Source organism: Perissodus microlepis, chromosome 5 (assembly GCF_051167445.1).
Source record: "Perissodus microlepis isolate ML-2025 ecotype Zambia chromosome 5, ASM5116744v1, whole genome shotgun sequence".
Taxonomy (NCBI): Eukaryota; Metazoa; Chordata; class Actinopteri; order Cichliformes; family Cichlidae; genus Perissodus; species Perissodus microlepis.
In genome coordinates, this window is record NC_140465.1 from 2,474,555 (window position 1) to 2,498,353 (window position 23,799).

Consider the following 23,799-nt stretch of genomic DNA (forward strand, 5'->3'; position numbering starts at 1 on the left):
ATAAATAGCTGTAACTTTTGATAGAAGACTCAGACACACATATTTCTGGCTTTATCTTATACAATTCAACATCCCCGTGCTGGGCAATTAGGTTTTGCAGCTGTTTGAGCTAAGATTTTCAAGTTATTCACATAATGAAAACCTATACTTTGTTTCGGGCGAGTTCCCCATTCAAATGCATGTAAATCGTAAGAAACGCACTGTCTTGAGGAAATAAAGCGTTTTTGTACAACTTCATATAAATAGCTGTAACTTTTGATAGAAGACTCAGACACACATATTTCTGGCTTTATCTTATACAATTCAACATCCCCGTGCTGGGCAATTAGGTTTTGCAGCTGTTTGAGCTAAGATTTTCAAGTTATTCACATAATGAAAACCTATACTTTGTTTCGGGCGAGTTTCCCATTCAAATGCATGTAGTCGTCAGAAACGCACTGTCTTGACGAAATAAAGCGTTTTTGTACAACTTCATATAAATAGCTTTAACTTTTGATAGAAGACTCAGACATACATATTTCTGGCTTTATCTTATACAATTCAACATCCCCGTGCTGGGCAAACAGGTTTTGCAGCTGTTTGAGCTAAGATTTTCAAGTTATTCACATAATGAAAACCTATACTTTGTTTCGGGCGAGTTCCCCATTCAAATGCATGTAAATCGTCAGAAACGCACTGTCTTGAGGAAATAAAGCGTTTTTGTACAACTTCATATAAATAGCTGTAACTTTTGATAGAAGACTCAGACACACATATTTCTGGCTTTATCTTATACAATTCAACATCCCCGTGCTGGGCAATTAGGTTTTGCAGCTGTTTGAGCTAAGATTTTCAAGTTATTCACATAATGAAAACCTATACTTTGTTTCGGGCGAGTTCCCCATTCAAATGCATGTAAATCGTAAGAAACGCACTGTCTTGACGAAATAAAGCGTTTTTGTACAACTTCATATAAATAGCTGTAACTTTTGATAGAAGACTCAGACACACATATTTCTGGCTTTATCTTATACAATTCAACATCCCCGTGCTGGGCAATTAGGTTTTGCAGCTGTTTGAGCTAAGATTTTCAAGTTATTCACATAATGAAAACCTATACTTTGTTTCGGGCGAGTTCCCCATTCAAATGCATGTAAATCGTAAGAAACGCACTGTCTTGACGAAATAAAGCGTGTTTGTACAACTTCATATAAATAGCTGTAACTTTTGATAGAAGACTCAGACACACATATTTCTGGCTTTATCTTATACAATTCAACATCCCCGTGCTGGGCAATTAGATTTTGCAGCTGTTTGAGCTAAGATTTTCAAGTTATTCACATAATGAAAACCTATACTTTGTTTCGGGCGAGTTTCCCATTCAAATGCATGTAGTCGTCAGAAACGCACTGTCTTGACGAAATAAAGCGTTTTTGTACAACTTCATATAAATAGCTGTAACTTTTGATAGAAGACTCAGACACACATATTTCTGGCTTTATCTTATACAATTCAACATCCCCGTGCTGGGCAAACAGGTTTTGCAGCTGTTTGAGCTAAGATTTTCAAGTTATTCACATAATGAAAACCTATACTTTGTTTCGGGCGAGTTTCCCATTCAAATGCATGTAAATCGTCAGAAACGCTCTGTGTTGACGAAATAAAGCGTTTTTGTACAACTTCATATAAATAGCTGTAACTTTTGATAGAAGACTCAGACACACATATTTCTGGCTTTATCTTATACAATTCAACATCCCCGTGCTGGGCAAACAGGTTTTGCAGCTGTTTGAGTTAAGATTTTCAAGTTATTCACATAATGAAAACCTATACTTTGTTTCGGGCGAGTTCCCCATTCAAATGCATGTAAATCGTAAGAAACGCACTGTCTTGAGGAAATAAAGCGTTTTTGTACAACTTCATATAAATAGCTGTAACTTTTGATAGAAGACTCAGACACACATATTTCTGGCTTTATCTTATACAATTCAACATCCCCGTGCTGGGCAATTAGGTTTTGCAGCTGTTTGAGCTAAGATTTTCAAGTTATTCACATAATGAAAACCTATACTTTGTTTCGGGCGAGTTTCCCATTCAAATGCATGTACTCGTCCGAAACGCACTGTCTTGACGAAATAAAGCGTTTTTGTACAACTTCATATAAATAGCTTTAACTTTTGATAGAAGACTCAGACATACATATTTCTGGCTTTATCTTATACAATTCAACATCCCCGTGCTGGGCAAACAGGTTTTGCAGCTGTTTGAGCTAAGATTTTCAAGTTATTCACATAATGAAAACCTATACTTTGTTTCGGGCGAGTTTCCCATTCAAATGCATGTAAATCGTCAGAAACGCACTGTCTTGAGGAAATAAAGCGTTTTTGTACAACTTTATATAAATAGCTGTAACTTTTGATAGAAGACTCAGACACACATATTTCTGGCTTTATCTTATACAATTCAACATCCCCGTGCTGGGCAATTAGGTTTTGCAGCTGTTTGAGCTAAGATTTTCAAGTTATTCACATAATGAAAACCTATACTTTGTTTCGGGCGAGTTTCCCATTCAAATGCATGTACTCGTCCGAAACGCACTGTCTTGACGAAATAAAGCGTTTTTGTACAACTTCATATAAATAGCTTTAACTTTTGATAGAAGACTCAGACATACATATTTCTGGCTTTATCTTATACAATTCAACATCCCCGTGCTGGGCAAACAGGTTTTGCAGCTGTTTGAGCTAAGATTTTCAAGTTATTCACATAATGAAAACCTATACTTTGTTTCGGGCGAGTTTCCCATTCAAATGCATGTAAATCGTCAGAAACGCACTGTCTTGACGAAATAAAGCGTTTTTGTACAACTTTATATAAATAGCTGTAACTTTTGATAGAAGACTCAGACACACATATTTCTGGCTTTATCTTATACAATTCAACATCCCCGTGCTGGGCAATTAGGTTTTGCAGCTGTTTGAGTTAAGATTTTCAAGTTATTCACATAATGAAAACCTATACTTTGTTTCGGGCGAGTTCCCCATTCAAATGCATGTAAATCGTAAGAAACGCACTGTCTTGAGGAAATAAAGCGTTTTGTACAACTTCATATAAATAGCTGTAACTTTTGATAGAAGACTCAGACACACATATTTCTGGCTTTATCTTATACAATTCAACATCCCCGTGCTGGGCAATTAGGTTTTGCAGCTGTTTGAGCTAAGATTTTCAAGTTATTCACATAATGAAAACCTATACTTTGTTTCGGGCGAGTTTCCCATTCAAATGCATGTAGTCGTCAGAAACGCACTGTCTTGACGAAATAAAGCGTTTTTGTACAACTTCATATAAATAGCTTTAACTTTTGATAGAAGACTCAGACACACATATTTCTGGCTTTATCTTATACAATTCAACATCCCCGTGCTGGGCAATTAGGTTTTGCAGCTGTTTGAGCTAAGATTTTCAAGTTATTCACATAATGAAAACCTATACTTTGTTTCGGGCGAGTTCCCCATTCAAATGCATGTAAATCGTCAGAAACGCACTGTCTTGAGGAAATAAAGCGTTTTTGTACAACTTCATATAAATAGCTGTAACTTTTGATAGAAGACTCAGACACACATATTTCTGGCTTTATCTTATACAATTCAACATCCCCGTGCTGGGCAATTAGGTTTTGCAGCTGTTTGAGCTAAGATTTTCAAGTTATTCACATAATGAAAACCTATACTTTGTTTCGGGCGAGTTTCCCATTCAAATGCATGTAGTCGTCAGAAACGCACTGTCTTGACGAAATAAAGCGTTTTTGTACAACTTCATATAAATAGCTTTAACTTTTGATAGAAGACTCAGACATACATATTTCTGGCTTTATCTTATACAATTCAACATCCCCGTGCTGGGCAAACAGGTTTTGCAGCTGTTTGAGCTAAGATTTTCAAGTTATTCACATAATGAAAACCTATACTTTGTTTCGGGCGAGTTCCCCATTCAAATGCATGTAAATCGTCAGAAACGCACTGTCTTGAGGAAATAAAGCGTTTTTGTACAACTTCATATAAATAGCTGTAACTTTTGATAGAAGACTCAGACACACATATTTCTGGCTTTATCTTATACAATTCAACATCCCCGTGCTGGGCAATTAGGTTTTGCAGCTGTTTGAGCTAAGATTTTCAAGTTATTCACATAATGAAAACCTATACTTTGTTTCGGGCGAGTTCCCCATTCAAATGCATGTAAATCGTAAGAAACGCACTGTCTTGACGAAATAAAGCGTTTTTGTACAACTTCATATAAATAGCTGTAACTTTTGATAGAAGACTCAGACACACATATTTCTGGCTTTATCTTATACAATTCAACATCCCCGTGCTGGGCAATTAGGTTTTGCAGCTGTTTGAGCTAAGATTTTCAAGTTATTCACATAATGAAAACCTATACTTTGTTTCGGGCGAGTTCCCCATTCAAATGCATGTAAATCGTAAGAAACGCACTGTCTTGAGGAAATAAAGCGTTTTTGTACAACTTCATATAAATAGCTGTAACTTTTGATAGAAGACTCAGACACACATATTTCTGGCTTTATCTTATACAATTCAACATCCCCGTGCTGGGCAATTAGGTTTTGCAGCTGTTTGAGCTAAGATTTTCAAGTTATTCACATAATGAAAACCTATACTTTGTTTCGGGCGAGTTTCCCATTCAAATGCATGTAGTCGTCAGAAACGCACTGTCTTGACGAAATAAAGCGTTTTTGTACAACTTCATATAAATAGCTGTAACTTTTGATAGAAGACTCAGACACACATATTTCTGGCTTTATCTTATACAATTCAACATCCCCGTGCTGGGCAAACAGGTTTTGCAGCTGTTTGAGCTAAGATTTTCAAGTTATTCACATAATGAAAACCTATACTTTGTTTCGGGCGAGTTTCCCATTCAAATGCATGTAAATCGTCAGAAACGCACTGTGTTGACGAAATAAAGCGTTTTTGTACAACTTCATATAAATAGCTGTAACTTTTGATAGAAGACTCAGACACACATATTTCTGGCTTTATCTTATACAATTCAACATCCCCGTGCTGGGCAAACAGGTTTTGCAGCTGTTTGAGTTAAAATTTTCAAGTTATTCACATAATGAAAACCTATACTTTGTTTCGGGCGAGTTCCCCATTCAAATGCATGTAAATCGTAAGAAACGCACTGTCTTGAGGAAATAAAGCGTTTTTGTACAACTTCATATAAATAGCTGTAACTTTTGATAGAAGACTCAGACACACATATTTCTGGCTTTATCTTATACAATTCAACATCCCCGTGCTGGGCAATTAGGTTTTGCAGCTGTTTGAGTTAAGATTTTCAAGTTATTCACATAATGAAAACCTATACTTTGTTTCGGGCGAGTTTCCCATTCAAATGCATGTACTCGTCCGAAACGCACTGTCTTGACGAAATAAAGCGTTTTTGTACAACTTCATATAAATAGCTTTAACTTTTGATAGAAGACTCAGACATACATATTTCTGGCTTTATCTTATACAATTCAACATCCCCGTGCTAAGCAAACAGGTTTTGCAGCTGTTTGAGCTAAGATTTTCAAGTTATTCACATAATGAAAACCTATACTTTGTTTCGGGCGAGTTTCCCATTCAAATGCATGTACTCGTCCGAAACGCACTGTCTTGACGAAATAAAGCGTTTTTGTACAACTTCATATAAATAGCTTTAACTTTTGATAGAAGACTCAGACACACATATTTCTGGCTTTATCTTATACAATTCAACATCCCCGTGCTGGGCAATTAGGTTTTGCAGCTGTTTGAGTTAAGATTTTCAAGTTATTCACATAATGAAAACCTATACTTTGTTTCGGGCGAGTTTCCCATTCAAATGCATGTACTCGTCCGAAACGCACTGTCTTGACGAAATAAAGCGTTTTTGTACAACTTCATATAAATAGCTTTAACTTTTGATAGAAGACTCAGACATACATATTTCTGGCTTTATCTTATACAATTCAACATCCCCGTGCTAAGCAAACAGGTTTTGCAGCTGTTTGAGCTAAGATTTTCAAGTTATTCACATAATGAAAACCTATACTTTGTTTCGGGCGAGTTTCCCATTCAAATGCATGTAAATCGTCAGAAACGCACTGTGTTGACGAAATAAAGCGTTTTTGTACAACTTCATATAAATAGCTTTAACTTTTGATAGAAGACTCAGACACACATATTTCTGGCTTTATCTTATACAATTCAACATCCCCGTGCTGGGCAATTAGGTTTTGCAGCTGTTTGAGTTAAGATTTTCAAGTTATTCACATAATGAAAACCTATACTTTGTTTCGGGCGAGTTCCCCATTCAAATGCATGTAAATCGTAAGAAACGCACTGTCTTGAGGAAATAAAGCGTTTTTGTACAACTTCATATAAATAGCTGTAACTTTTGATAGAAGACTCAGACACACATATTTCTGGCTTTATCTTATACAATTCAACATCCCCGTGCTGGGCAATTAGGTTTTGCAGCTGTTTGAGCTAAGATTTTCAAGTTATTCACATAATGAAAACCTATACTTTGTTTCGGGCGAGTTTCCCATTCAAATGCATGTAGTCGTCAGAAACGCACTGTCTTGACGAAATAAAGCGTTTTTGTACAACTTCATATAAATAGCTTTAACTTTTGATAGAAGACTCAGACATACATATTTCTGGCTTTATCTTATACAATTCAACATCCCCGTGCTGGGCAAACAGGTTTTGCAGCTGTTTGAGCTAAGATTTTCAAGTTATTCACATAATGAAAACCTATACTTTGTTTCGGGCGAGTTCCCCATTCAAATGCATGTAAATCGTCAGAAACGCACTGTCTTGAGGAAATAAAGCGTTTTTGTACAACTTCATATAAATAGCTGTAACTTTTGATAGAAGACTCAGACACACATATTTCTGGCTTTATCTTATACAATTCAACATCCCCGTGCTGGGCAATTAGGTTTTGCAGCTGTTTGAGCTAAGATTTTCAAGTTATTCACATAATGAAAACCTATACTTTGTTTCGGGCGAGTTTCCCATTCAAATGCATGTAGTCGTCAGAAACGCACTGTCTTGACGAAATAAAGCGTTTTTGTACAACTTCATATAAATAGCTGTAACTTTTGATAGAAGACTCAGACACACATATTTCTGGCTTTATCTTATACAATTCAACATCCCCGTGCTGGGCAATTAGGTTTTGCAGCTGTTTGAGCTAAGATTTTCAAGTTATTCACATAATGAAAACCTATACTTTGTTTCGGGCGAGTTCCCCATTCAAATGCATGTAAATCGTAAGAAACGCACTGTCTTGACGAAATAAAGCGTTTTTGTACAACTTCATATAAATAGCTGTAACTTTTGATAGAAGACTCAGACACACATATTTCTGGATTTATCTTATACAATTCAACATCCCCGTGCTGGGCAAACAGGTTTTGCAGCTGTTTGAGCTAAGATTTTCAAGTTATTCACATAATGAAAACCTATACTTTGTTTCGGGCGAGTTTCCCATTCAAATGCATGTAAATCGTCAGAAACGCACTGTGTTGACGAAATAAAGCGTTTTTGTACAACTTCATATAAATAGCTGTAACTTTTGATAGAAGACTCAGACACACATATTTCTGGCTTTATCTTATACAATTCAACATCCCCGTGCTGGGCAAACAGGTTTTGCAGCTGTTTGAGTTAAGATTTTCAAGTTATTCACATAATGAAAACCTATACTTTGTTTCGGGCGAGTTCCCCATTCAAATGCATGTAAATCGTAAGAAACGCACTGTCTTGAGGAAATAAAGCGTTTTTGTACAACTTCATATAAATAGCTGTAACTTTTGATAGAAGACTCAGACACACATATTTCTGGCTTTATCTTATACAATTCAACATCCCCGTGCTGGGCAAACAGGTTTTGCAGCTGTTTGAGCTAAGATTTTCAAGTTATTCACATAATGAAAACCTATACTTTGTTTCGGGCGAGTTTCCCATTCAAATGCATGTACTCGTCCGAAACGCACTGTCTTGACGAAATAAAGCGTTTTTGTACAACTTCATATAAATAGCTTTAACTTTTGATAGAAGACTCAGACACACATATTTCTGGCTTTATCTTATACAATTCAACATCCCCGTGCTGGCCAATTAGGTTTTGCAGCTGTTTGAGCTAAGATTTTCAAGTTATTCACATAATGAAAACCTATACTTTGTTTCGGGCGAGTTCCCCATTCAAATGCATGTAAATCGTCAGAAACGCACTGTCTTGAGGAAATAAAGCGTTTTTGTACAACTTCATATAAATAGCTGTAACTTTTGATAGAAGACTCAGACACACATATTTCTGGCTTTATCTTATACAATTCAACATCCCCGTGCTGGCCAATTAGGTTTTGCAGCTGTTTGAGCTAAGATTTTCAAGTTATTCACATAATGAAAACCTATACTTTGTTTCGGGCGAGTTCCCCATTCAAATGCATGTAAATCGTAAGAAACGCACTGTCTTGACGAAATAAAGCGTTTTTGTACAACTTCATATAAATAGCTGTAACTTTTGATAGAAGACTCAGACACACATATTTCTGGCTTTATCTTATACAATTCAACATCCCCGTGCTGGGCAATTAGGTTTTGCAGCTGTTTGAGCTAAGATTTTCAAGTTATTCACATAATGAAAACCTATACTTTGTTTCGGGCGAGTTCCCCATTCAAATGCATGTAAATCGTAAGAAACGCACTGTCTTGACGAAATAAAGCGTTTTTGTACAACTTCATATAAATAGCTGTAACTTTTGATAGAAGACTCAGACACACATATTTCTGGCTTTATCTTATACAATTCAACATCCCCGTGCTGGGCAATTAGATTTTGCAGCTGTTTGAGCTAAGATTTTCAAGTTATTCACATAATGAAAACCTATACTTTGTTTCGGGCGAGTTTCCCATTCAAATGCATGTAGTCGTCAGAAACGCACTGTCTTGACGAAATAAAGCGTTTTTGTACAACTTCATATAAATAGCTGTAACTTTTGATAGAAGACTCAGACATACATATTTCTGGCTTTATCTTATACAATTCAACATCCCCGTGCTGGGCAAACAGGTTTTGCAGCTGTTTGAGCTAAGATTTTCAAGTTATTCACATAATGAAAACCTATACTTTGTTTCGGGCGAGTTCCCCATTCAAATGCATGTAAATCGTCAGAAACGCACTGTCTTGAGGAAATAAAGCGTTTTTGTACAACTTCATATAAATAGCTGTAACTTTTGATAGAAGACTCAGACACACATATTTCTGGCTTTATCTTATACAATTCAACATCCCCGTGCTGGGCAAACAGGTTTTGCAGCTGTTTGAGCTAAGATTTTCAAGTTATTCACATAATGAAAACCTATACTTTGTTTCGGGCGAGTTTCCCATTCAAATACATGTAGTCGTCAGAAACGCACTGTCTTGAGGAAATAAAGCGTTTTTGTACAACTTCATATAAATAGCTGTAACTTTTGATAGAAGACTCAGACACACATATTTCTGGCTTTATCTTATACAATTCAACATCCCCGTGCTGGGCAATTAGGTTTTGCAGCTGTTTGAGCTAAGATTTTCAAGTTATTCACATAATGAAAACCTATACTTTGTTTCGGGCGAGTTCCCCATTCAAATGCATGTAAATCGTAAGAAACGCACTGTCTTGAGGAAATAAAGCGTTTTTGTACAACTTCATATAAATAGCTGTAACTTTTGATAGAAGACTCAGACACACATATTTCTGGCTTTATCTTATACAATTCAACATCCCCGTGCTGGGCAATTAGGTTTTGCAGCTGTTTGAGCTAAGATTTTCAAGTTATTCACATAATGAAAACCTATACTTTGTTTCGGGCGAGTTCCCCATTCAAATGCATGTAAATCGTAAGAAACGCACTGTCTTGACGAAATAAAGCGTTTTTGTACAACTTCATATAAATAGCTGTAACTTTTGATAGAAGACTCAGACACACATATTTCTGGCTTTATCTTATACAATTCAACATCCCCGTGCTGGGCAATTAGATTTTGCAGCTGTTTGAGCTAAGATTTTCAAGTTATTCACATAATGAAAACCTATACTTTGTTTCGGGCGAGTTTCCCATTCAAATGCATGTAGTCGTCAGAAACGCACTGTCTTGACGAAATAAAGCGTTTTTGTACAACTTCATATAAATAGCTGTAACTTTTGATAGAAGACTCAGACATACATATTTCTGGCTTTATCTTATACAATTCAACATCCCCGTGCTGGGCAATTAGGTTTTGCAGCTGTTTGAGCTAAGATTTTCAAGTTATTCACATAATGAAAACCTATACTTTGTTTCGGGCGAGTTCCCCATTCAAATGCATGTAAATCGTAAGAAACGCACTGTCTTGAGGAAATAAAGCGTTTTTGTACAACTTCATATAAATAGCTGTAACTTTTGATAGAAGACTCAGACACACATATTTCTGGCTTTATCTTATACAATTCAACATCCCCGTGCTGGGCAATTAGGTTTTGCAGCTGTTTGAGCTAAGATTTTCAAGTTATTCACATAATGAAAACCTATACTTTGTTTCGGGCGAGTTTCCCATTCAAATGCATGTAGTCGTCAGAAACGCACTGTCTTGACGAAATAAAGCGTTTTTGTACAACTTCATATAAATAGCTGTAACTTTTGATAGAAGACTCAGACACACATATTTCTGGATTTATCTTATACAATTCAACATCCCCGTGCTGGGCAAACAGGTTTTGCAGCTGTTTGAGCTAAGATTTTCAAGTTATTCACATAATGAAAACCTATACTTTGTTTCGGGCGAGTTTCCCATTCAAATGCATGTAAATCGTCAGAAACGCACTGTGTTGACGAAATAAAGCGTTTTTGTACAACTTCATATAAATAGCTGTAACTTTTGATAGAAGACTCAGACACACATATTTCTGGCTTTATCTTATACAATTCAACATCCCCGTGCTGGGCAAACAGGTTTTGCAGCTGTTTGAGTTAAGATTTTCAAGTTATTCACATAATGAAAACCTATACTTTGTTTCGGGCGAGTTCCCCATTCAAATGCATGTAAATCGTAAGAAACGCACTGTCTTGAGGAAATAAAGCGTTTTTGTACAACTTCATATAAATAGCTGTAACTTTTGATAGAAGACTCAGACACACATATTTCTGGCTTTATCTTATACAATTCAACATCCCCGTGCTGGGCAATTAGGTTTTGCAGCTGTTTGAGCTAAGATTTTCAAGTTATTCACATAATGAAAACCTATACTTTGTTTCGGGCGAGTTTCCCATTCAAATGCATGTAATCGTCAGAAACGCACTGTCTTGTTGAAATAAAGCGTTTTTGTACAACTTCATATAAATAGCTTTAACTTTTGATAGAAGACTCAGACATACATATTTCTGGCTTTATCTTATACAATTCAACATCCCCGTGCTAAGCAAACAGGTTTTGCAGCTGTTTGAGCTAAGATTTTCAAGTTATTCACATAATGAAAACCTATACTTTGTTTCGGGCGAGTTTCCCATTCAAATGCATGTAAATCGTCAGAAACGCACTGTCTTGACGAAATAAAGCGTTTTTGTACAACTTCATATAAATAGCTGTAACTTTTGATAGAAGACTCAGACACACATATTTCTGGCTTTATCTTATACAATTCAACATCCCCGTGCTGGGCAATTAGGTTTTGCAGCTGTTTGAGTTAAGATTTTCAAGTTATTCACATAATGAAAACCTATACTTTGTTTCGGGCGAGTTCCCCATTCAAATGCATGTAAATCGTAAGAAACGCACTGTCTTGAGGAAATAAAGCGTTTTTGTACAACTTCATATAAATAGCTGTAACTTTTGATAGAAGACTCAGACACACATATTTCTGGCTTTATCTTATACAATTCAACATCCCCGTGCTGGGCAATTAGGTTTTGCAGCTGTTTGAGCTAAGATTTTCAAGTTATTCACATAATGAAAACCTATACTTTGTTTTGGGCGAGTTTCCCATTCAAATGCATGTAGTCGTCAGAAACGCACTGTCTTGACGAAATAAAGCGTTTTTGTACAACTTCATATAAATAGCTTTAACTTTTGATAGAAGACTCAGACATACATATTTCTGGCTTTATCTTATACAATTCAACATCCCCGTGCTGGGCAAACAGGTTTTGCAGCTGTTTGAGCTAAGATTTTCAAGTTATTCACATAATGAAAACCTATACTTTGTTTCGGGCGAGTTCCCCATTCAAATGCATGTAAATCGTAAGAAACGCACTGTCTTGACGAAATAAAGCGTTTTTGTACAACTTCATATAAATAGCTGTAACTTTTGATAGAAGACTCAGACACACATATTTCTGGCTTTATCTTATACAATTCAACATCCCCGTGCTGGGCAATTAGGTTTTGCAGCTGTTTGAGCTAAGATTTTCAAGTTATTCACATAATGAAAACCTATACTTTGTTTCGGGCGAGTTCCCCATTCAAATGCATGTAAATCGTAAGAAACGCACTGTCTTGAGGAAATAAAGCGTTTTTGTACAACTTCATATAAATAGCTGTAACTTTTGATAGAAGACTCAGACACACATATTTCTGGCTTTATCTTATACAATTCAACATCCCCGTGCTGGGCAATTAGGTTTTGCAGCTGTTTGAGCTAAGATTTTCAAGTTATTCACATAATGAAAACCTATACTTTGTTTCGGGCGAGTTTCCCATTCAAATGCATGTAAATCGTCAGAAACGCACTGTCTTGACGAAATAAAGCGTTTTTGTACAACTTCATATAAATAGCTTTAACTTTTGATAGAAGACTCAGACATACATATTTCTGGCTTTATCTTATACAATTCAACATCCCCGTGCTGGGCAAACAGGTTTTGCAGCTGTTTGAGCTAAGATTTTCAAGTTATTCACATAATGAAAACCTATACTTTGTTTCGGGCGAGTTTCCCATTCAAATGCATGTAAATCGTCAGAAACGCACTGTCTTGACGAAATAAAGCGTTTTTGTACAACTTCATATAAATAGCTTTAACTTTTGATAGAAGACTCAGACATACATATTTCTGGCTTTATCTTATACAATTCAACATCCCCGTGCTGGGCAAACAGGTTTTGCAGCTGTTTGAGCTAAGATTTTCAAGTTATTCACATAATGAAAACCTATACTTTGTTTCGGGCGAGTTTCCCATTCAAATGCATGTAAATCGTCCGAAACGCACTGTCTTGACGAAATAAAGCGTTTTTGTACAACTTCATATAAATAGCTTTAACTTTTGATAGAAGACTCAGACATACATATTTCTGGCTTTATCTTATACAATTCAACATCCCCGTGCTGGGCAAACAGGTTTTGCAGCTGTTTGAGCTAAGATTTTCAAGTTATTCACATAATGAAAACCTATACTTTGTTTCGGGCGAGTTCCCCATTCAAATGCATGTAAAATCGTCAGAAACGCACTGTCTTGACGAAATAAAGCGTTTTTGTACAACTTCATATAAATAGCTGTAACTTTTGATAGAAGACTCAGACACACATATTTCTGGATTTATCTTATACAATTCAACATCCCCGTGCTGGGCAAACAGGTTTTGCAGCTGTTTGAGCTAAGATTTTCAAGTTATTCACATAATGAAAACCTATACTTTGTTTCGGGCGAGTTTCCCATTCAAATGCATGTAGTCGTCAGAAACGCACTGTCTTGACGAAATAAAGCGTTTTTGTACAACTTCATATAAATAGCTGTAACTTTTGATAGAAGACTCAGACACACATATTTCTGGCTTTATCTTATACAATTCAACATCCCCGTGCTGGGCAATTAGGTTTTGCAGCTGTTTGAGCTAAGATTTTCAAGTTATTCACATAATGAAAACCTATACTTTGTTTCGGGCGAGTTCCCCATTCAAATGCATGTAAATCGTAAGAAACGCACTGTCTTGACGAAATAAAGCGTTTTTGTACAACTTCATATAAATAGCTGTAACTTTTGATAGAAGACTCAGACACACATATTTCTGGATTTATCTTATACAATTCAACATCCCCGTGCTGGGCAAACAGGTTTTGCAGCTGTTTGAGCTAAGATTTTCAAGTTATTCACATAATGAAAACCTATACTTTGTTTCGGGCGAGTTTCCCATTCAAATGCATGTAAATCGTCAGAAACGCACTGTGTTGACGAAATAAAGCGTTTTTGTACAACTTCATATAAATAGCTGTAACTTTTGATAGAAGACTCAGACACACATATTTCTGGCTTTATCTTATACAATTCAACATCCCCGTGCTGGGCAAACAGGTTTTGCAGCTGTTTGAGTTAAGATTTTCAAGTTATTCACATAATGAAAACCTATACTTTGTTTCGGGCGAGTTCCCCATTCAAATGCATGTAAATCGTAAGAAACGCACTGTCTTGAGGAAATAAAGCGTTTTTGTACAACTTCATATAAATAGCTGTAACTTTTGATAGAAGACTCAGACACACATATTTCTGGCTTTATCTTATACAATTCAACATCCCCGTGCTGGGCAAACAGGTTTTGCAGCTGTTTGAGCTAAGATTTTCAAGTTATTCACATAATGAAAACCTATACTTTGTTTCGGGCGAGTTTCCCATTCAAATGCATGTACTCGTCCGAAACGCACTGTCTTGACGAAATAAAGCGTTTTTGTACAACTTCATATAAATAGCTTTAACTTTTGATAGAAGACTCAGACATACATATTTCTGGCTTTATCTTATACAATTCAACATCCCCGTGCTGGGCAAACAGGTTTTGCAGCTGTTTGAGCTAAGATTTTCAAGTTATTCACATAATGAAAACCTATACTTTGTTTCGGGCGAGTTCCCCATTCAAATGCATGTAAATCGTCAGAAACGCACTGTCTTGAGGAAATAAAGCGTTTTTGTACAACTTCATATAAATAGCTGTAACTTTTGATAGAAGACTCAGACACACATATTTCTGGCTTTATCTTATACAATTCAACATCCCCGTGCTGGGCAATTAGGTTTTGCAGCTGTTTGAGCTAAGATTTTCAAGTTATTCACATAATGAAAACCTATACTTTGTTTCGGGCGAGTTCCCCATTCAAATGCATGTAAATCGTAAGAAACGCACTGTCTTGACGAAATAAAGCGTTTTTGTACAACTTCATATAAATAGCTGTAACTTTTGATAGAAGACTCAGACACACATATTTCTGGCTTTATCTTATACAATTCAACATCCCCGTGCTGGGCAATTAGATTTTGCAGCTGTTTGAGCTAAGATTTTCAAGTTATTCACATAATGAAAACCTATACTTTGTTTCGGGCGAGTTTCCCATTCAAATGCATGTAGTCGTCAGAAACGCACTGTCTTGACGAAATAAAGCGTTTTTGTACAACTTCATATAAATAGCTGTAACTTTTGATAGAAGACTCAGACATACATATTTCTGGCTTTATCTTATACAATTCAACATCCCCCTGCTGGGCAATTAGGTTTTGCAGCTGTTTGAGCTAAGATTTTCAAGTTATTCACATAATGAAAACCTATACTTTGTTTCGGGCGAGTTCCCCATTCAAATGCATGTAAATCGTAAGAAACGCACTGTCTTGACGAAATAAAGCGTTTTTGTACAACTTCATATAAATAGCTGTAACTTTTGATAGAAGACTCAGACACACATATTTCTGGCTTTATCTTATACAATTCAACATCCCCGTGCTGGGCAATTAGGTTTTGCAGCTGTTTGAGCTAAGATTTTCAAGTTATTCACATAATGAAAACCTATACTTTGTTTCGGGCGAGTTTCCCATTCAAATGCATGTAGTCGTCAGAAACGCACTGTCTTGACGAAATAAAGCGTTTTTGTACAACTTCATATAAATAGCTGTAACTTTTGATAGAAGACTCAGACATACATATTTCTGGATTTATCTTATACAATTCAACATCCCCGTGCTGGGCAAACAGGTTTTGCAGCTGTTTGAGCTAAGATTTTCAAGTTATTCACATAATGAAAACCTATACTTTGTTTCGGGCGAGTTTCCCATTCAAATGCATGTAAATCGTCAGAAACGCACTGTGTTGACGAAATAAAGCGTTTTTGTACAACTTCATATAAATAGCTGTAACTTTTGATAGAAGACTCAGACACACATATTTCTGGCTTTATCTTATACAATTCAACATCCCCGTGCTGGGCAAACAGGTTTTGCAGCTGTTTGAGTTAAGATTTTCAAGTTATTCACATAATGAAAACCTATACTTTGTTTCGGGCGAGTTCCCCATTCAAATGCATGTAAATCGTAAGAAACGCACTGTCTTGAGGAAATAAAGCGTTTTTGTACAACTTCATATAAATAGCTGTAACTTTTGATAGAAGACTCAGACACACATATTTCTGGCTTTATCTTATACAATTCAACATCCCCGTGCTGGGCAATTAGGTTTTGCAGCTGTTTGAGCTAAGATTTTCAAGTTATTCACATAATGAAAACCTATACTTTGTTTCGGGCGAGTTCCCCATTCAAATGCATGTAAATCGTAAGAAACGCACTGTCTTGACGAAATAAAGCGTTTTTGTACAACTTCATATAAATAGCTGTAACTTTTGATAGAAGACTCAGACACACATATTTCTGGCTTTATCTTATACAATTCAACATCCCCGTGCTGGGCAATTAGGTTTTGCAGCTGTTTGAGCTAAGATTTTCAAGTTATTCACATAATGAAAACCTATACTTTGTTTCGGGCGAGTTCCCCATTCAAATGCATGTAAATCGTCAGAAACGCACTGTCTTGAGGAAATAAAGCGTTTTTGTACAACTTCATATAAATGCTGTAACTTTTGATAGAAGACTCAGACACACATATTTCTGGCTTTATCTTATACAATTCAACATCCCCGTGCTGGGCAATTAGGTTTTGCAGCTGTTTGAGCTAAGATTTTCAAGTTATTCACATAATGAAAACCTATACTTTGTTTCGGGCGAGTTCCCCATTCAAATGCACGTAGTCGTCAGAAACGCACTGTCTTGACGAAATAAAGCGTTTTTGTACAACTTCATATATATAGCTGTAACTTTTGATAGAAGACTCAGACACACATATTTTTGGCTTTCTCTTATACAATTCAACATCCCCGTGCTGGGCAAACAGGTTTTGCAGCTGTTTGAGCTAAGATTTTCAAGTTTTTCACATAATGAAAACCTATACTTTGTTTCGGGCGAGTTCCCCATTCAAATGCATGTAGTCGTCAGAAACGCACTGTCTTGACGAAATAAAGCGTTTTTGTACAACTTCATATAAATAGCTGTAACTTTTGATAGAAGACTCAGACACACATATTTCTGGCTTTATCTTATACAATTCAACATCCCCGTGCTGGGCAAACAGGTTTTTCAGCTGTTTGAGCTAAGATTTTCAAGTTTTTCACATAATGAAAACCTATACTTTGTTTCGGGCGAGTTCCCCATTCAAATGCATGTAAATCGTCAGAAACGCACTGTCTTGAGGAAATAAAGCGTTTTTGTACAACTTCATATAAATAGCTGTAACTTTTGATAGAAGACTCAGACACACATATTTCTGGCTTTATCTTATACAATTCAACATCCCCGTGCTGGGCAAACAGGTTTTGCAGCTGTTTGAGCTAAGATTTTCAAGTTATTCACATAATGAAAACCTATACTTTGTTTCGGGCGAGTTCCCCATTCAAATGCATGTAAATCGTAAGAAACGCACTGTCTTGAGGAAATAAAGCGTTTTTGTACAACTTCATATAAATAGCTGTAACTTTTGATAGAAGACTCAGACACACATATTTCTGGCTTTCTCTTATACAATTCAACATCCCCGTGCTGGGCAAACAGGTTTTGCAGCTGTTTGAGCTAAGATTTTCAAGTTATTCACATAATGAAAACCTATACTTTGTTTCGGGCGAGTTCCCCATTCAAATGCATGTAAATCGTAAGAAACGCACTGTCTTGACGAAATAAAGCGTTTTTGTACAACTTCATATAAATAGCTGTAACTTTTGATAGAAGACTCAGACACACATATTTCTGGCTTTATCTTATACAATTCAACATCCCCGTGCTGGGCAAACAGGTTTTGCAGCTGTTTGAGCTAAGATTTTCAAGTTATTCACATAATGAAAACCTATACTTTGTTTCGGGCGAGTTTCCCATTCAAATGCACGTAGTCGTCAGAAACGCACTGTCTTGACGAAATAAAGCGTTTTTGTACAACTTCATATAAATAGCTGTAACGTTTGATAGAAGACTCAGACACACATATTTCTGGCTTTATCTTATACAATTCAACATCCCCGTGCTGGGCAAACAGGTTTTGCAGCTGTTTGAGCTAAGATTTTCAAGTTATTCACATAATGAAAACCTATACTTTGTTTCGGGCGAGTTCCCCATTCAAATGCATGTAAATCGTAAGAAACGCACTGTCTTGAGGAAATAAAGCGTTTTTGTACAACTTCATATAAATAGCTGTAACTTTTGATAGAAGACTCAGACACACATATTTCTGGCTTTCTCTTATACAATTCAACATCCCCGTGCTGGGCAAACAGGTTTTGCAGCTGTTTGAGCTAAGATTTTCAAGTTATTCACATAATGAAAACCTATACTTTGTTTCGGGCGAGTTCCCCATTCAAATGCATGTAAATCGTAAGAAACGCACTGTCTTGAGGAAATAAAGCGTTTTTGTACAACTTCATATAAATAGCTGTAACTTTTGATAGAAGACTCAGACACACATATTTCTGGCTTTCTCTTATACAATTCAACATCCCCGTGCTGGGCAAACAGGTTTTGCAGCTGTTTGAGCTAAGATTTTCAAGTTATTCACATAATGAAAACCTATACTTTGTTTCGGGCGAGTTCCCCATTCAAATGCATGTAAATCGTAAGAAACGCACTGTCTTGAGGAAATAAAGCGTTTTTGTACAACTTCATATAAATGCTGTAACTTTTGATAGAAGACTCAGACACACATATTTCTGGCTTTATCTTATACAATTCAACATCCCCGTGCTGGGCAATTAGGTTTTGCAGCTGTTTGAGCTAAGATTTTCAAGTTATTCACATAATGAAAACCTATACTTTGTTTCGGGCGAGTTCCCCATTCAAATGCATGTAAATCGTAAGAAACGCACTGTCTTGACGAAATAAAGCGTTTTTGTACAACTTCATATAAATAGCTGTAACTTTTGATAGAAGACTCAGACACACATATTTCTGGCTTTATCTTATACAATTCAACATCCCCGTGCTGGGCAATTAGGTTTTGCAGCTGTTTGAGCTAAGATTTTCAAGTTATTCACATAATGAAAACCTATACTTTGTTTCGGGCGAGTTCCCCATTCAAATGCATGTAGTCGTCAGAAACGCACTGTCTTGACGAAATAAAGCGTTTTTGTACAACTTCATATAAATAGCTGTAACTTTTGATAGAAGACTCAGACACACATATTTCTGGCTTTATCTTATACAATTCAACATCCCCGTGCTGGGCAAACAGGTTTTGCAGCTGTTTGAGCTAAGATTTTCAAGTTATTCACATAATGAAAACCTATACTTTGTTTCGGGCGAGTTCCCCATTCAAATGCACGTAGTCGTCAGAAACGCACTGTCTTGACGAAATAAAGCGTTTTTGTACAACTTCATATATATAGCTGTAACTTTTGATAGAAGACTCAGACACACATATTTTTGGCTTTCTCTTATACAATTCAACATCCCCGTGCTGGGCAAACAGGTTTTGCAGCTGTTTGAGCTAAGATTTTCAAGTTTTTCACATAATGAAAACCTATACTTTGTTTCGGGCGAGTTCCCCATTCAAATGCATGTAAATCGTCAGAAACGCACTGTCTTGAGGAAATAAAGCGTTTTTGTACAACTTCATATAAATAGCTGTAACTTTTGATAGAAGACTCAGACACACATATTTCTGGCTTTATCTTATACAATTCAACATCCCCGTGCTGGGCAATTAGGTTTTGCAGCTGTTTGAGCTAAGATTTTCAAGTTATTCACATAATGAAAACCTATACTTTGTTTCGGGCGAGTTTCCCATTCAAATGCACGTAGTCGTCAGAAACGCACTGTCTTGACGAAATAAAGCGTTTTTGTACAACTTCATATAAATAGCTGTAACTTTTGATAGAAGACTCAGACACACATATTTCTGGCTTTATCTTATACAATTCAACATCCCCGTGCTGGGCAAACAGGTTTTGCAGCTGTTTGAGCTAAGATTTTCAAGTTATTCACATAATGAAAACCTATACTTTGTTTCGGGCGAGTTCCCCATTCAAATGCATGTAGTCGTCAGAAACGCACTGTCTTGACGAAATAAAGCGTTTTTGTACAACTTCATATAAATAGCTGTAACTTTTGATAGAAGACTCAGACACACATATTTCTGGCTTTATCTTATACAATTCAACATCCCCGTGCTGGGCAATTAGGTTTTGCAGCTGTTTGAGCTAAGATTTTCAAGTTATTCACATAATGAAAACCTATACTTTGTTTCGGGCGAGTTTCCCATTCAAATGCACGTAGTCGTCAGAAACGCACTGTCTTGACGAAATAAAGCGTTTTTGTACAACTTCATATAAATAGCTGTAACTTTTGATAGAAGACTCAGACACACATATTTCTGGCTTTATCTTATACAATTCAACATCCCCGTGCTGGGCAAACAGGTTTTGCAGCTGTTTGAGCTAAGATTTTCAAGTTATTCACATAATGAAAACCTATACTTTGTTTCGGGCGAGTTCCCCATTCAAATGCATGTAGTCGTCAGAAACGCACTGTCTTGACGAAATAAAGCGTTTTTGTACAACTTCATATAAATAGCTGTAACTTTTGATAGAAGACTCAGACACACATATTTCTGGCTTTATCTTATACAATTCAACATCCCCGTGCTGGGCAATTAGGTTTTGCAGCTGTTTGAGCTAAGATTTTCAAGTTATTCACATAATGAAAACCTATACTTTGTTTCGGGCGAGTTTCCCATTCAAATGCACGTAGTCGTCAGAAACGCACTGTCTTGACGAAATAAAGCGTTTTTGTACAACTTCATATAAATAGCTGTAACTTTTGATAGAAGACTCAGACACACATATTTCTGGCTTTATCTTATACAATTCAACATCCCCGTGCTGGGCAATTAGGTTTTGCAGCTGTTTGAGCTAAGATTTTCAAGTTATTCACATAATGAAAACCTATACTTTGTTTCGGGCGAGTTCCCCATTCAAATGCATGTAAATCGTAAGAAACGCACTGTCTTGAGGAAATAAAGCGTTTTTGTACAACTTCATATAAATAGCTGTAACTTTTGATAGAAGACTCAGACACACATATTTCTGGCTTTATCTTATACAATTCAACATCCCCGTGCTGGGCAATTAGGTTTTGCAGCTGTTTGAGCTAAGATTTTCAAGTTATTCACATAATGAAAACCTATACTTTGTTTCGGGCGAGTTCCCCATTCAAATGCATGTAAATCGTAAGAAACGCACTGTCTTGAGGAAATAAAGCGTTTTTGTACAACTTCATATAAATAGCTGTAACTTTTGATAGAAGACTCAGACACACATATTTCTGGCTTTCTCTTATACAATTCAACATCCCCGTGCTGGGCAAACAGGTTTTGCAGCTGTTTGAGCTAAGATTTTCAAGTTATTCACATAATGAAAACCTATACTTTGTTTCGGGCGAGTTCCCCATTCAAATGCATGTAAATCGTCAGAAACGCACTGTCTTGACGAAATAAAGCGTTTTTGTACAACTTCATATAAATAGCTGTAACTTTTGATAGAAGACTCAGACACACATATTTCTGGATTTATCTTATACAATTCAACATCCCCGTGCTGGGCAATTAGGTTTTGCAGCTGTTTGAGCTAAGATTTTCAAGTTATTCACATAATGAAAACCTATACTTTGTTTCGGGCGAGTTCCCCATTCAAATGCATGTAAATCGTAAGAAACGCACTGTCTTGAGGAAATAAAGCGTTTTTGTACAACTTCATATAAATAGCTGTAACTTTTGATAGAAGACTCAGACACACATATTTCTGGCTTTCTCTTATACAATTCAACATCCCCGTGCTGGGCAAACAGGTTTTGCAGCTGTTTGAGCTAAGATTTTCAAGTTATTCACATAATGAAAACCTATACTTTGTTTCGGGCGAGTTCCCCATTCAAATGCATGTAAATCGTAAGAAACGCACTGTCTTGACGAAATAAAGCGTTTTTGTACAACTTCATATAAATAGCTGTAACTTTTGATAGAAGACTCAGACACACATATTTCTGGCTTTATCTTATACAATTCAACATCCCCGTGCTGGGCAAACAGGTTTTGCAGCTGTTTGAGCTAAGATTTTCAAGTTATTCACATAATGAAAACCTATACTTTGTTTCGGGCGAGTTTCCCATTCAAATGCACGTAGTCGTCAGAAACGCACTGTCTTGACGAAATAAAGCGTTTTTGTACAACTTCATATAAATAGCTGTAACTTTTGATAGAAGACTCAGACACACATATTTCTGGCTTTATCTTATACAATTCAACATCCCCGTGCTGGGCAATTAGGTTTTGCAGCTGTTTGAGCTAAGATTTTCAAGTTATTCACATAATGAAAACCTATACTTTGTTTCGGGCGAGTTCCCCATTCAAATGCATGTAAATCGTAAGAAACGCACTGTCTTGAGGAAATAAAGCGTTTTTGTACAACTTCATATAAATAGCTGTAACTTTTGATAGAAGACTCAGACACACATATTTCTGGCTTTCTCTTATACAATTCAACATCCCCGTGCTGGGCAATTAGGTTTTGCAGCTGTTTGAGCTAAGATTTTCAAGTTATTCACATAATGAAAACCTATACTTTGTTTCGGGCGAGTTTCCCATTCAAATGCACGTAGTCGTCAGAAACGCACTGTCTTGACGAAATAAAGCGTTTTTGTACAACTTCATATAAATAGCTGTAACTTTTGATAGAAGACTCAGACACACATATTTCTGGCTTTATCTTATACAATTCAACATCCCCGTGCTGGGCAATTAGGTTTTGCAGCTGTTTGAGCTAAGATTTTCAAGTTATTCACATAATGAAAACCTATACTTTGTTTCGGGCGAGTTCCCCATTCAAATGCATGTAAATCGTAAGAAACGCACTGTCTTGAGGAAATAAAGCGTTTTTGTACAACTTCATATAAATAGCTGTAACTTTTGATAGAAGACTCAGACACACATATTTCTGGCTTTCTCTTATACAATTCAACATCCCCGTGCTGGGCAAACAGGTTTTGCAGCTGTTTGAGCTAAGATTTTCAAGTTATTCACATAATGAAAACCTATACTTTGTTTCGGGCGAGTTCCCCATTCAAATGCATGTAAATCGTCAGAAACGCACTGTCTTGACGAAATAAAGCGTTTTTGTACAACTTCATATAAATAGCTGTAACTTTTGATAGAAGACTCAGACACACATATTTCTGGATTTATCTTATACAATTCAACATCCCCGTGCTGGGCAATTAGGTTTTGCAGCTGTTTGAGCTAAGATTTTCAAGTTATTCACATAATGAAAACCTATACTTTGTTTCGGGCGAGTTCCCCATTCAAATGCATGTAAATCGTAAGAAACGCACTGTCTTGAGGAAATAAAGCGTTTTTGTACAACTTCATATAAATAGCTGTAACTTTTGATAGAAGACTCAGACA